This window comes from Hyla sarda, chromosome 5 (assembly GCF_029499605.1).
Source record: "Hyla sarda isolate aHylSar1 chromosome 5, aHylSar1.hap1, whole genome shotgun sequence".
NCBI classification, from domain to species: domain Eukaryota; kingdom Metazoa; phylum Chordata; class Amphibia; order Anura; family Hylidae; genus Hyla; species Hyla sarda.
Genome location: NC_079193.1, coordinates 369,418,560 through 369,433,675, shown reverse-complemented (window position 1 = coordinate 369,433,675; position 15,116 = coordinate 369,418,560). Strand labels below are relative to the sequence as shown.

The 15,116-nt window shown below is 43.8% G+C and overlaps 1 protein-coding gene across 3 annotated transcripts in view; it reads right to left on the bottom strand.

The window, feature by feature from the left end:
* Positions 1-3,407: 3,407 nt before the first annotated feature.
* Positions 3,408-15,116, bottom strand: part of KHDRBS3 (KH RNA binding domain containing, signal transduction associated 3) — a 130,518-nt gene continuing 118,809 nt past the window's right edge. For all 3 annotated transcript variants that reach the window (XM_056522806.1, XM_056522805.1, XM_056522807.1), the window contains one exon: positions 3,408-3,648. The gene's annotated coding sequence lies outside the window, so the exon portion shown is untranslated. The remainder of the gene's footprint in view (positions 3,649-15,116) is intronic.

Sequence of the window (15,116 nt, the reverse complement as noted above, 5' to 3'; positions counted from 1 at the left end):
ACACTACTGAGCCTCATTGCGACTTGTTTTAAGGACATTACATAAAGTTGGATCAGCCTGTAGTGTGATTTTGAGTGTGACTCCATATCCAGACCTCCATGGGTTGATAAATTTGATTTCCATTGATAATTTTTGTGTGATTTTGTTGTCAGCACATTCAACTATGTAAAGACAAAAGTATTTCATACGATTAGTTCATGCATTCAGATCTAGGATGTGTTATCTTAGTGTTCCCTTTATTATCTTGAGCAGTGTATATTAGGGTACTTTCAGACGAGCGGATCCACAGCATATTTTACGCTGCGGATATGCCGCTACGAGCAGACACACTGTAGTGATGTGCGAGTCGCCACGCATGCGCGGTGTACTCGCACACGTCGCGACCGCTCTCACTGCTCCATGAGGTAGGCGAGAGCTGCCATGATGTGCAAGTATACTGCGCATGCAAGTGTGTCTGCTTGTAGTGGCATATTGCCGCTCAAAGCAGGCACATCTAAAGGCACCATGTAGCGGTCCTTCAGCGGCAGATCCGCAGCGTAAAATACACTGTTGATCCGCTTGTCTGAACGTACCCTTGGGTTTAAAATCCATAAATTGGGGCACCTACCCCAATGGTGCCCTAGAAAGCCACATATGCCACCTTTGGTTTAAAAGAAGTGTTTACTTGTCCTAAAGGGTATTATCCCAAGTTGAATAGTAACCCCCTATCCATAGGCTGGAGGATAACTAACTGATCGGTGGGAGTCTGGCCGCTAGGATCCCTACTGATCCCGAGAACATAGGTCAATTTTCCACCAAACACACGAAGCAGCAGTGCACAGCCAGAAGTCCATTCAGTCTATGGAGAATCTATATATTGCTGAGCAAAGTTATCCCCTGGGATAACTTGGGATATCCTTTTTAACATATTTATAGATGGGAACATTGTTTCAAGTTCAAAATGTTCGATAGTGGAGAGAGGAATCTTTGTTCATCTTTAGTTCACACATCACTATGACTAGATGATTTGTTATATTTGGTATTTCAATGAATTTTGGGACAGACATTCAGTATGTTATGTACAATCCATGGGATAAAAAAAAGTACTTTTCTCTCCTTAAAATGGATTTAAAAAAAAAGTTCCCTCCTGACCCCACGTAGGATTGTTCCACTGTACTGCTTGAAGATATCAACTGAGAGTCTATTCACACGACATAATTTTCGTTTGCAGAATTCTGCCTTAAATTAAAGCCCATAGACTTCTATGGGATTCCGCACTCCCATTCACACTTCTGAATTTCCGCTTGCTTTAATTTGAGGTGGAACTCCGTAAGCAGAAATTCTGTTGTGTGAATGGCCCCTTAAAGGGGTACTCCGCCCTTAGACATCTTATCCCCTATCCAAGGATAGGGGATAAGATGTCTGATCGCAGGGGTCCCCGCTGCTGGGGACCCCCACAATCTCTCCTGCAGCCCCCTGAGTCATCAGCTCCCCAGAGCTACAAAACGTAGCTCTGGGGAGCTGATGACTCGGGGGGCTGCAGGAGAGATTGCGGGGGTGGCTGATGACTCACGATACAGGGACCGGAGGTTCGTGATGACTTGGCTCCGCCCCCTTAATACAAGTCTATGGGAGGGGGCGTTGCAACAGTCACGCCCCTCCCATAGGCTTGCATAAAGGGGGTGGGGCACGACATCACGCGGGGTGGAGCTATGACGTCACAAACCGCTGGCCTCTGTCATCAGCCACGGAGCTAACTTAGCTCTGGAGAGCTGATGACTTGGGGGCCCCCAGCAGCGGGACCCCTGCAATCAGACATCTTATCCCCTTTAAGTCTCATTTTTTAACCTCACACTTATTACGGTTGTGACCAGTTCCTCAGGTGTCTGTTCTGTAGATTACCTGCTCTTGGTGGGGGGGGGTTACTAAGACCCGCACCTCAAACGCCAATCTAATTGAATCCCCCGCCAAAGCAGGAGTTCACTGGATCTCTTAAGAGGCACATGGGAGGAAATCTTTGCGCTAAGCTGGTGGAGATTTCCATTACAACTAGCAGGCAAAAATCTTTTGCAATGGGGGTCGACCATGCCTCCTTCGTGTAAAACCACTCCACTCCCCGAGTATGGCCACTGGGATCTCTGGCCCAGCACCCCATCGCTCTGAACATTTATGCTTAGAAAGTCGGGTTTGGGTGGCCATGGCTGTGATGTCAGGCCCGGCAGATGTAGGGAACACCCCCCTCCTATACACACATGCAATGTACAAATGATCATGACCCCCCCCCCCCTTTCCCCCCCCCCCCCCCCAAAAAAAAAAAATATTTTCTGAAGACTAACATTTTTCGATCTTTGCTCATAAAGATCCTCGATACTCTGAGTCCTTATCATTGTTGTTTCTGTTCTCTGCACCTCCAGCTCCAGGATATTTCTATTTTATGAACTGGTACTCAGGAATAAACTATAGGAAGCTGCACAAATGATTTACAGGAAATAAAGATATCAAAGGAAAAAAACAATACTATGTTGTCTCAAAAAACAGAGACATATATATTAAAATGGGACTTTCAATTTCAACATTGCGTCTTGGCATGTGTCGTGTGTGTATATGTATGTATGTGTATATGTATTTATGTGTGTGTTTGTGTATATGTGTGTGTGTGTGTTTGTGTATATGTATGCATGTGTGTGTGTGTGTTTGTTTGTGTATATGTATGTATGTATGTGTGTGTATGTTCCAGCATAACTTCCAAAATGATGAAGATTTTTCAATAAATCTTCGTCACATGCAACTTATATGTCAACTAAATTAAGGTACAGTTGAATCAACCGTAATCCACATCCTTATGCAAGAGTGGGAGTTTTTTTAAGTCCCATGAAAGTCTGGTACATCTCAATGGAACATTTGGTACATCTCCTGATCGCATTACTCTCCGGCTGTGGAGATTGCCCAGGACTTTTAAACATCCTACTGACTGTCTGACAGCAAGAGGCAGAGAATATTTAGTGTGAGGTGAGATATGAGGACAGGATATGAGGGCGGAATATGAGGACGGGATATTAGGATGGGATATGAGATCGAGATATGAGGACAGGATACGAGGATAGGATATAGATGGGATATTAGGACAGGATAGGGGGACGGGATATGAGAATGGGATATAAGGGCGGAATATTATGACGGAATAGGAGGAGGGAATAGGAGGACGGGATATGAGGACGGGATATGAGGTCGGGATACGAGGACGGGATATAAGGAGGAAATATTAGGACGGTATATTAGGAGAGGATATGAGTTAGGGGTATGAGAACAGGATATGAGGACAAAAGTGTCACTGTTGCTTTTCCTCTCCCACAAGGTAAGGAAGAAAGACTGGCCAATGCCAGGTACTCAGTTAGTATATGAAATATAAAGATCGACCAATCGACACAAATGTTTCGTTTCCAACAGGAAACATATAAAAGAAGGAATTTATTGGTTTTCTAGAAAATAAACCACTTGTGGACGTTTACCATGGATAATTTAGTGTTCTGAAAATTCTTTTTCTACCGGAAAGAAAATAATAATAATAAATAATGAGTTATCGTTTCCAAGCTATGTAGTCATTGTAGGCACGTTGGTGAATACTGAGCAATTCCGCAGCCATCTGAGCAGTATGTAGGATAAGAAGACCTGAAAGGCAAAACACATTGTTAGATTATTACAATACGAAACACAATGTAAGAAAACATTGAAAGCGTAAACGAAAGGATTGAAAAGTCACCCAAACGCTCCGATTTCCATAGGAATGGCAGACTAAAGGTGGTCATACAATGTCAATAGCTGTTAGATGAATATTAATTCCGCCGACTACTATGTCTCCCAATCCCTCTACATATATGAACACAAGGTAGGAACAAGGATAGCACTCACCACCGTACTTGTCTACAGGTCGACTTTATTTTTTACAGCTGATGGAGAACACAGACGTGGACACTGGCTTCCTAGACATGGCAGGGGCAGGCGCCGGAGCGTTGAACGCTCCGGCGCCTGCACCTGCCGTGTCTAGGAAGCCGGTGTCCACGTCTGTGTTCTCCATGAGCAGTAGGAAATAAAAGTCGATCTGCATACAAGTACAATGGTGAGTGCTATCCTTGTTCCTACCTTGTGTTATTACGGATTTGGCATAATGTGCGTTATTGGAGTGAGCACCGCCACTTGGGTGCTCACTTACACAGCAGCGTGTCTGACCTGTCTCACATTGGTGGGATTTTAGCAGTGCCGCACGGAACAGTTTCTGTCATGCCTATACATATATGAATGCGCCTATGGCAGTGATTATCTACCCCAGAAGAAAAGGATCAGGCAGAATTCAACATACATGATCCCTCAGGAGACCCCCGTTCACATTAGAAAGTTGGCAACATTTTCACTAATGTGTATGTAGGCGTTATCTTTTTTTTTTTTTTTTTTAAGTAAAACTTTATTGAGTGTTATAAGTAAATATGAGAACAAACAGTAGAGTGCCGTACACAGCCAATCAAAAAGAAAACATGAATGTAGGTGAGCTCTTTTCTGGATCTGGGGTATGGTAATGCAGTTCAGTGGGAGGCATCAAAGTCCCAAACATAAAGTAACCATATCCCGTACAAGTGCTCCCTTGAGGAATGCCGGGCAAGAAAATCGAGACATTGGAGGTCAGCACAAAATTGGATTAATCTAACGCTCTCCCTAATAGTATGGGGGAACATGCGCCCTGAGGAGGGCACCTGCACCTAGATTCTTGTATACAAATTACCTCCCCACAGGTCAGGGGTCATACATGGCCGCCGGCTGGAAGGCATAAAGACTGATAAAAGAAACCCAGAAAATGAAAGAAAAGGAAGAAAATGGTATGGGGGAGGGTGAAAGGGGGTAGGCGTAACCTTTATGTATGGGGATGCCCCAGAACTTCGACAAAAAATGTTGGGGGAAAAAAAAGTTTCAGGGATGTAAAGTGTTAAAGGGGTATTTCAGGAATCAAGACCTCTTGCTGTTTGTCTCCGGTTTGGGTGCGGTTCTGCAGCTCAGTTTCATTGAAGTAAATGGAGCCAAGCTGTAATACCACACACAACCTGGGGACAAGGAGGGCACTGTTTTTGAAAGAAAAAAATGCATGTTTTTTTGATTCCTGAAATACCCCTTTAATACCTGACCCTTTTGTTTTCAAAAGCGACAAGTCACAACCAGAGCAATAGCTTATCCTTATCTCCCCATGGAGAAGATATCTAGTTCTCCTAAATGGTTTGCAGGGTTCAAGTCCTGGAAAAAAAAAGTGTGGGAACTCATCAAAGATTCCTACTCAAGGGCTGGTCCTGCAGGACTCCTGCTAATGGGAACAGTGTTCCAGCTGTGGAAAAAGTGCAGGAACTCCATTCCCATGCTTTCCTGCAGGGCTTGAGCCCTGATGGGTTGTATGTGCAATACAAAAAAGTCCCAGGTCCTAGAAGAGAAAGTCTGTGTAACCGCTCTCTGGCTAGTAGAGAAGGTTCCTGAATTGCGGACACTTTTTTGTCAGTATTTCTTCCTTCGTTATTCCAGAAACATTACAACTGTTGTCTATTGGCCCAGCCTTAGTAGTGTCTGGAGTTGCAAATTGCTTCAAAAATCATCAGTCACAGATCCAACAACTTTTCCTATAGTTTTGCAGGGGTTAGTATTCCCATTCTAAAAATACCTTTTTTATGCAATTTTGAGATTTTTTTTGCTAAAAATTGTTTATATTGTGCCTCACCATGTCCAAGAAGCAAGACCAGGGGTCTGCAACCCCACTATGTCACACTGCTTTGACTCCACCATTGGCAGTTTTCTGTGTTTTGTCCACTTGTGCGCCACTAGCGGGGACTGTCACTAGAGGAAGGGGGTAAGCTGTTGGAAGGAGAACCCTACGTGTCAAAGTGGCATGACATAGTGGAGAAAGGCATTGTGTCCCAGGGGCACAGCGGACCACTGGCCATGCCTTTCGGACACAGTGAAAAACAGGATTATTTTTTTTTTAGATAATAAAGACACAAGATTGCATGAACAGGTATGTTTTGCATGGCGACACTAGGATATGGGGGTGGTTGTTTGTGGTGAATCTATGTGACAGATGCTCTTAAAGGGGTACTCCACTGCTCAGCGTTTGGAACAAACTGTTCTGAACGCTGGAGCCCTGGGAGCTCATGACGGCATAGCCCCGCTCCCTCATGACACCACACCCCACCCCCTCAATGCAAGTCTATAGGAGGGGGCGTGGCAGCTGTCACGCCCCCTCCCATAGACTTGCATCGAGGGGGCAGGGGCGTGACATCATGAGGGGGTGGGGCTATGATGTCACAAGCTCCCAACGCAATTTGTTCCAAACACTGAGCAGTGGAGTGCCCCTTTAAATAGAGCTAAGTGGCAAAACCTGACACAAGTTCTCCTCTCCATAAGCTAGTCATACACATTATTTAATGACACACAAACCCAATGACTTTGGGGGCCTCAAGACAAGTCTTCACCAATGTCCGATAACATCGTAATAGTAACAGAGGGAAAAAAAAGGATCACGTGGTTCGATATGTCTTTTTGTTCTTAGGAAAGACAACCCACTAATAGAGGTGTCTGGCAGCACCTTTTTCCTTTAGCCCCATTCAAAACACATGCATGCCCATGAAATAGCTGACTGCTATCTGATGCAATGACTTAAGGATTGGTCTTCATCAATGTCTGTTTGGTATTGATTTGCCCTCCTAGACCCCTGTAAACCAACACAGGTAAATAGGCACTGCCAGAATCAAAAATTATGTATATGTACAGAATAATGGCTGCAGAATCATTTTTGTCCCAGCTGAAGCACAGGCTGGGGCAAAGTCAAGGAAGAGAGGGTGGGACTAACACTCCTCTGTGCTCACTCCTGTCCTATGAGACTGCAGAATGAAAACAGAGAGGAGGGGGTTACAGAGCAGCCTGAAGTGATTGGATGAAGAGACCCCAACACAGCATAGAAGACTCAGGGAGGAAGTGAATGCATGGTGAGTGAGGGTGGGTTCAGTGCTTGCCTCGGGCACGCCCCTTCCTGAGCAGTGAATGTCAGAATAAATGAGCAGCAGAACGGAGGGATAAGTGAGCCAAATTTAGAAGCTAGACACATAAAAAAGATATTAAAGCATCTGCATGACCTATTGAGTAACATATACAAGCATTATTCTTTTCTGGGGCATGACAGGTACGCTTTAAGGAGCCACAGTAATATTAGACATAATTGTCTGAACAGATAAGTAGCAGTGCTAGTGTATATAATGTAGCAATGCACCACTTGAAAGATTACGCCAACAACCTTATTGTGCTGACTGGGAGGCGGACTGGAGGTTATACCCTCAACGATCGAGCAACGGGAGCCTGTCCCTGAAAAAGGTTATCAAGTCTTGCAAAACCCCCTTCAAGTCTATTGTTTGTACAAATACTGTAATGTAAGACAAAGAGACACACATATTGATTTTAATCTTCCTGGAGTGTTTTTTAATACAGAAGACATGCGACATACAGCAATGACGACAGCGTCAGGAGTTGTATAGAATTTCTGTCAGTCGTCCCATTGGAGAAAACTAGTCAACTCCTCCGCAGTCAGAAATAGTTGACTTAGAAGGATCATTAGTTTGTATTCCACAGCACAGAAAAGCAGAGAGAAGAAAGACTTTAAGCAACACATTGGCCCTCATTTACTATTGCAAACCTGACATATTTTGTTGGGTTGTGCGCCAGATTGGCGACAGAATTTGCCCCATATTTGAAAAAAAAAAAAAATAATAACTCTCCATTTTACTAAGAAAACCTCAAAAAAGGGGCATGGCCGTCAAGAAAATGGGGCATGGTCACCAAAAAGGGGCATGTTCCCGACATTTGCACAAAAATCCAACACATTTACTAAGGATTTTTTTTTACAGAAAATGTGGTGGATTTCAGCTGAGGAAAACCCAACAGATTAGAGCAGGTGTAAAATAAGCAAAGTGTAGGGAAAAGTGCAAAATGTAGGGAAACCTTAGTAAATACCATGGAAAATATTGTAGGGAATCAAAACCCACAAAGAAACCTTTACTCCACTCTTAGTAAATCAGGGCCATTATGATCAAAGTCAAATTTTCGAAGCGAAAATTATTTTCATATGGTTGGTTCAAGTCCGGTCAGACTTGCAGGGTGTTGTACCATCAGACTTTACTACTCTACTGCATTAAGGGTTAAAAGTTAACAAGCAATGAAAAAAGAAATCCAGCTCTCACCCTCAAGTACTTGCTGTGTGACATGGACAGCCCGGAGCTTGGCCCAACACCACCACACGAAGTGACAAGTCTGACAGGTTTCGTCTTATGGACTTAATCACATACCAATGGTCTAGAGCAGCCTCAAGGGTACTTAGCAGTTCCCCATGGGGTAATCGAAAATAAATCAGTAATGGTGGCTGCAGCCACTTGTCACTGCTTCTAAAGGGACCACAACCACTTTAAAAGAAATGAGCCGAGGCTGCTGGTACGCAGATGTCACTGCCCCTAAGAGCGGAGCAGGAAGACAGCAGAGGAGAAGCAAGGGCACCGGACAGTAACTACCATCAGCTCTAGTGCTCCACTGCTCCTCTGGAACAGGGACCTACTGTTATAGGCCATAGCAGAAGGTCCCCAGACTGGATAAGCAGTTGAGCACTGAAGCGGGGCAGTATGGTGGCAGAATGGGGGCCTATATATAGGGGCACAGAGGGGGCCTAACTATTGTATGGGGGCACAAAGCGGGCACTAATGCTGGTCGAGGCAATACACATTGGGGGGTTGTAACTGGAAAAAGGAGCTTAAATGTTTGTTTGGCTAATTCTATGGAGACAAGTCCTGGCCAGGAGAAACCTTTATGGTGGTCACAGAGAGCGAAGAAAAGGAAAAGTGAATGACTCAGATCAGAGGAGATGTCACCTGTAATTTAGGGGTATGGGGAGATGTAGAGAGGAGCAGAGGCCTGGGGAGAGGATATGGATCTAAATTATACTATATTAATGAAAAATAAAAAATAAAGTATATGTAATGGTGTATAACGGAAGAGATGACCAGCAGTCACAGGGTTCGGTAAGAAAACATTCTTAAACTTTATTGAAGCTTGTTAAAATACATACGGCATCACCACATGGAGTGACAAGACAGGTCTGACAGGTTTCGTCATATGGACTTCATTATTCATAACATATAATTTCCCCTTGGCCCCCACATTCTCCAGGATGGAACCCCGGCAATCTCAGTGAGAAGCGCATGTTGTCTTCTGGTAGATGGCATGCATTTCATTTATTTCTATGGGAGTGACGGTGATGCCCAAGAGCTTTTCTTGGGTCTTTTCTGTGCATCCATAGAAATTAATGGAGCACGTGTCGGCTGCAGCACGTACTCTTCACTGAGCGCGGGTACCGTCTTGGTGATCGCGGAGGGCCCAGGATGCCCCAGGATCCCCCGTGATCAGCTACTTATCCCCTATCCTGTGGAAATGGAATAAGTTAATTTTCGCGGGAGATCTCCTTTAAATTAATTCAGAATTCAATGGTGTCTTAACTGATAAATAAATAAATAATACTAGCTATTATTATCCCTTACCCTATCCAACAAAAATGGCCATTTGCTACCTGAAAACCATCACTTAGTTGCTGTTGATTCCTTTATTATTATTATTATTATTATTATTATCATCATTATCATTATTATTATGTTCTATTTTTAATTTAAGTACTGTAGATAATAGTATCCAGTTGTGGTTTGGATTGGCTCATTATCACTTTAATAGCCTGAATTTAATTTTCCCGAATACCAAAGTAGAAGACAAGTATTTATTGATTATTTAGAAGAGATCATGTGTTAATGATCAATATTCTGTACCATTCCCCCTGGGGCTCTGCAGATTGGCAGGAGACAAGTGTTGTCACAGCTCCTACACAGCTTCTTGACACTCCGACACAATTCTCAAGACAGTCGGCATTGTTTCAGATCTGTAAAGTTGCTTTCCACTTGCACTTCACTTCTTACTTGGACTTATCCAAACTAAAAGCTCCAGTATGTCTAAAAATGAATGAATGCATGAATGAAAAACTGTAACAGTCCTAAGATGACTATAGACACTATGATTAATATACTTAAAGAGGTACTCTGCCCCTAGACATCTTATCCCCTATCCAGCGGCGGGACCCCTGCGATCTTCTTGCTATACCCGGCGTTCGTTTAGAGCATCAGGTGCAGTGCTGAAGGTTTGTCATGTCATCGCCACGCCCGCTTGTGAGGTCAGGGCCACGCCCCCTCAATGCAAGTCTAAGCCGTCACGCCCCCTCCCATAGACTTGCATTGAGGGAGCGTAGGCTTGATGTCATGAGCAGGACATGACCTCCACCCCGCATTGCCAGTTATCAAGCACGGTGGGAAGTGCTGGATGTCTGGGCTGCTGCTTAGCTGAGATTGCGGGGGTCCCCAGCGGCGGGACCCCCGCGATCAGACATCTTATCCCCTATCCTTTGGATAGGGGATAAGATGTCTAGGGGAAGAGTATCCCTTTAAGGTAGAGTAATGGCTGCAGAAATTTTTGTGATTGGGATGACTGTTTTGTAACAATTCAATTTAAAAAGCCGCCAGTGTGTATAACACAATGAGAATCCTTGTGACCAATATCTTCCTTAATTTTCCAAACCTAGAAAACCAACTGGCCCAATACATCCAAATTTCCTTCGTATCTGAACAGCGATTCCTGAGGTTGAGGACCAAACTTCAGTAATAATCATGGTGAGACTTATACAGCAGAGGGATCCTATACAAGAAAACTATACGGGCCCCTTGCTCTATAACAGCTAACCATAGAGGACCAGAGGCAAATTGTAGCCTAAAAGTCAGAATAGTCCGGTACTGCAGCCACACCGACACCAGGGATAATTGCAGCATTAATTTTCTACAAAGGGAGTGTGAAGCAATACCTTAGTGGCATACAATGGTGCTCTACTCTCGAGTCTTTCAGCAATATCCAAGTAAGGAATAAATAGCAGCACTCATCATATCACACATGTGATACTCACATCATCACTGGGGGGGGATGCACATAGATTGGGGTTTACAGCGAAGAGGCCTCTTTGCCAACAGCCCCCCTCTGGCCCAGCGCGGTGGTGTTAACGAACACGGAAGCCTGGGGCTTGAAATGCCACATCCCCTCCATTCATGTCTATGGGAGAGGTGTGACGGCTAGTGCACAGCCATCACTCTTCCTCTCATAGACATGAATGGAGGGGTGTGGCAGCTGTGGTCGCCAGTCATCCGGCATGAAGCGGAGTTTGCTCCATGCATCAGATGACTGGGGTGCCGCAGAGAAGATCGCGAGAGTCCCCAGAGGCCAGACCCCACGATCAGACATGTTATCACCTATCCTTTGTATAGGGAATAACATGTCTAGCGGCCACTATGTCTTAAGTCCACCAGGAAAAATGATGCCAAAAGACCATTGTCACTCTGCACATCATCCATTTTGTACACCTATCACTACTGAATCTGTTTTCCAAAGCAGCAAGTGAATGGCTTCCAAAGAAGTTTGGTTACTGTTGTCTTCTGCTCCTCCCTCAGCGTAGGTTCAAACATGGCGGATTTGTTGAAATTGTTCTATTTGTTTGAGTGGAGTGCCGCATCTCTACTTTTTTGGATTATTTGGATTATAAGGACAGGAGTCAGGCCTGGGAAGTTCTGAGCACCCACACCTATAGTTACATATAGTCTTTAAGCTTCAATCACAGTGCCAGTTTTGCTTTATTATTTTCCATATAGAACAATATTTTTTCCTAGAAGTTTCTAGATGAAGGTAAAGAGTCCCCCCCATACAAGGTTATGGTATCTCCATAACGTACCATATGCTACCCTAGTAACAGAGCCTAGATACATGAATATTCATCTTTATGTCTGAAATAGTGTTGAGCGCGAATATTCGAATAGCAATTTTTTTCGCGAATATAGGCACTTCGCGATTTCGCGAATATTTAGAACATAGCAAAATATATTCTTTTTTCTTTTTTTTCACAGTACACATCACAATGATGATCATCCCTCCCTGCTTCCAGCTTGTGGTCCAAAGAAGGTAAATATGCGAATATGCAAAAATTTGCAAATATAGGCACTTCCAGAGGACACTGATCCCTCCCTTGTTTTAGCTTGTGGGCCAATGAGAAGGATGCAAATAGAGTTGTCAGAGGTTAACAACATCCCTAGCAACCAATAGGAAAGTAGTTAGTTGAAAGATATAATCGCGCATGCACATTTTGCTAATTTTATTACGAAATTTGGATGAAAAAAGTGAACGAATATGCAAATTTGCAAATATAGGACAAATATTCCTCCAAACATTTGTGAAATATCGCAAATTTCGAATATGGCCTATGCGGCTCATCACTAGTCTCAAACACTGTAAATTCTGGCCAGAATCTTCTTGCAAACAATCCTTATAGTTCTACTATATGTAGAATTCTCTATGCTTCCTTATGGTACCTAGAAGCAGACATATCCATCTACATGCTTCAAACATCATCACGACCCCATATTTTTCCTAGAAGCAGTGCCTAGTAGTTGGTACATCCATCTATATGCTTCAAATGTTATGCATAAAGACCAAAGTCTTCTTTTAAAGAGTCTCCCTGTCTCACTTTATGGTACTTCCACGTGGCACCATATTCTATAATAGGAACAGGGCCATAGCCATCCACATGCCTTAAAGGGGTACTCCTCTGCTCAGCGTTTGGAACAAACAGTTCCGAATGCTGGAGCTCGTGATGTCATAGCCTCGCCCCTCATGACAGCATGCCCCGCCCCCTCAATGCAAGTCTATGGGAAGGGGCGTGACATCATGAGGGGGGCTATCACATCACGAGCTCCCGGTGCCGGCTCCAGCGTTCGGAACAGTTTATTCCAAACGCTGAGCAGGCAGTGGAGTACCCCTTTAAACAGTGTGCATACTGAACAGAGTCTTCTTGTAAATAATATTTGCAGTTCCGCTCTATGTAGCTGTAGTCACATACCGCCTTATGGCATGGCACTAAAGCACTGTATTCTATCATAGAAGCAGTGATTAGAAGCAGGTATATCCACCCATATGTCTTATACCTTGCCTGCTGCCTAATGACCGGAGTCCTTACGGTTCTGCTCTATGTAGCTGTAGGCACTCTACAATCAACCTTATGGTACAACCATATAGAAACTGTATTGTATCCTAGAAGTACATGTATCAATCAATAAGCCTCCAATTACGTGCATATTGACCAAGTCCTTTCATCTAATGGTTCCTTCATATGGCAATGTACTCGTACTAGTAGTGTCTACGGCTCCATAATACAAAACACTAATGCCTCTGTTCAGCTTGTACAATTTAAAGAAGTATTGCGGTATATAAAAACTTATCCCCTATGCCTAGGATAGGGGATAAGTGTCAGATGGAGGGGGGTCCGACCGCTGGGACCCCCTCCCCCCCGTGATCTCCCGTATGGGGCCCCGGCAGTCCACAGGAAGGCTGTGTGTTAGACCATTGCACAAAGCAGTGACCGACATACCCCCTCATTACAGCTCTGTGGGAGAGCTGGAGCGCTGCATTCGGCAATCTACGGCTCTGCCTTAGAGCTGCATTAAAGGGGTATTCCAGGCTAAAACTTTTTTTTATACATCAACTGGCTCCGTAAAGTTAAACAGATTTGTAAATTACTTCTATTAAAATTTTTTAATCCTTCCAATAGTTATTAGCTTCTGAAGTTTTCTGTCTAACTGCTCAATGATGATGTCACGTCCCGGGAGCTGTGCAGTTCCTATGGAGATATTCTCCCATCATGCACAGCTCTCGGGACGTGACATCATCATTGAGCAGTTAGACAGAAAACTTCAGAAGCTAATAACTATTGGAAGGATTAAGATTTTTTGATAGAAGTAATTTACAAATCTGTTTAACTTTCCGGAGCCAGTTGATATATATAAAAAAAGGTTTTGCCTGGAATACCCCTTTAAGAGGGTGTGTCGGCAGACGCGTGCGGTGGTCGACACTTGCTATGTGGCCGAAGAGCTGGGGTCCTGTACAAGAGATCGTGGGGGTGGGGGGTAGATTGCTGGGGGTCCCAGCGGATGAATCCCCCACAATATGAAAGTTTTCCCCTATCCTTAGGTGGTAAGTTTTCATATTCCGGAGTACTCCTTTAAAGGGGTATTCCAGGAAAAAAAAAAAAAATAATATATCAACTGGCTCCAGAAAGTTAAACAGATTTGTAAATTACTTCTATTAAAACATCTTAATCCTTCCAATAATTATCAGCTGCTGAAGCGGAGTTGTTGTTTTCTGTCTGGCAACAGTGCTCTCTGCTGACATCTCTGCTTGTCTCGGGAACTGCACAGAGTAGAAGAGGTTTGCTATGGAGATTTGCTTCTACTCTGGACAGTTCCCGAGACAGGTGTCATCAGAGAGCACTTAGACAGAAAAGAACAACTCAACTTCAGCAGCTCATAAGAACTGAAAGGATTAAGATTTTTTAATAGAAGTAATTTACAAATCTGCGTAGCTTTCTGGAGCCAGTTGATATATATATATATATATATATATATATATATATATATATATATATATATATATATATCTTACATATGAAGTTAACAAACATCGCCACCGGCGAAATAACACATACAAAAACAGAAAAGAACATCCCCTCCCACAGGTCCCAACGCACCCCGGCAAACAAGAAGAAGCTGGTTGGGTAAACCAAAGGGTATCATAAGGTACACAGAGGTTACTCCGAGGCCCCAAGAGGGAACCAACACGCACCAACACCCTCCCCCCACCCCAGCCTGGAAACCAATCCAGCTGCAGATTCCCCTAGCAAGCTACTGAGATAGGCCACCCGGCCTATCGGACGACTCTGCCACCAACAACCAGAGGGTACACACCATATCGAACTTCTTAAGGCACTTACGACTAACATAAAGGGCCTTATACAATGGAACATACTTGTTCACCAAGGCTATCCAACGATACATCTTTCCAAGGATCTTTCCAAGTCATAACTACCACCTGGATAACCCCTTTACCTATAAAGGAATATTGAAGTATACAGTGTTTGTAAAGAATAATGTCTGATCAAGTGTAAA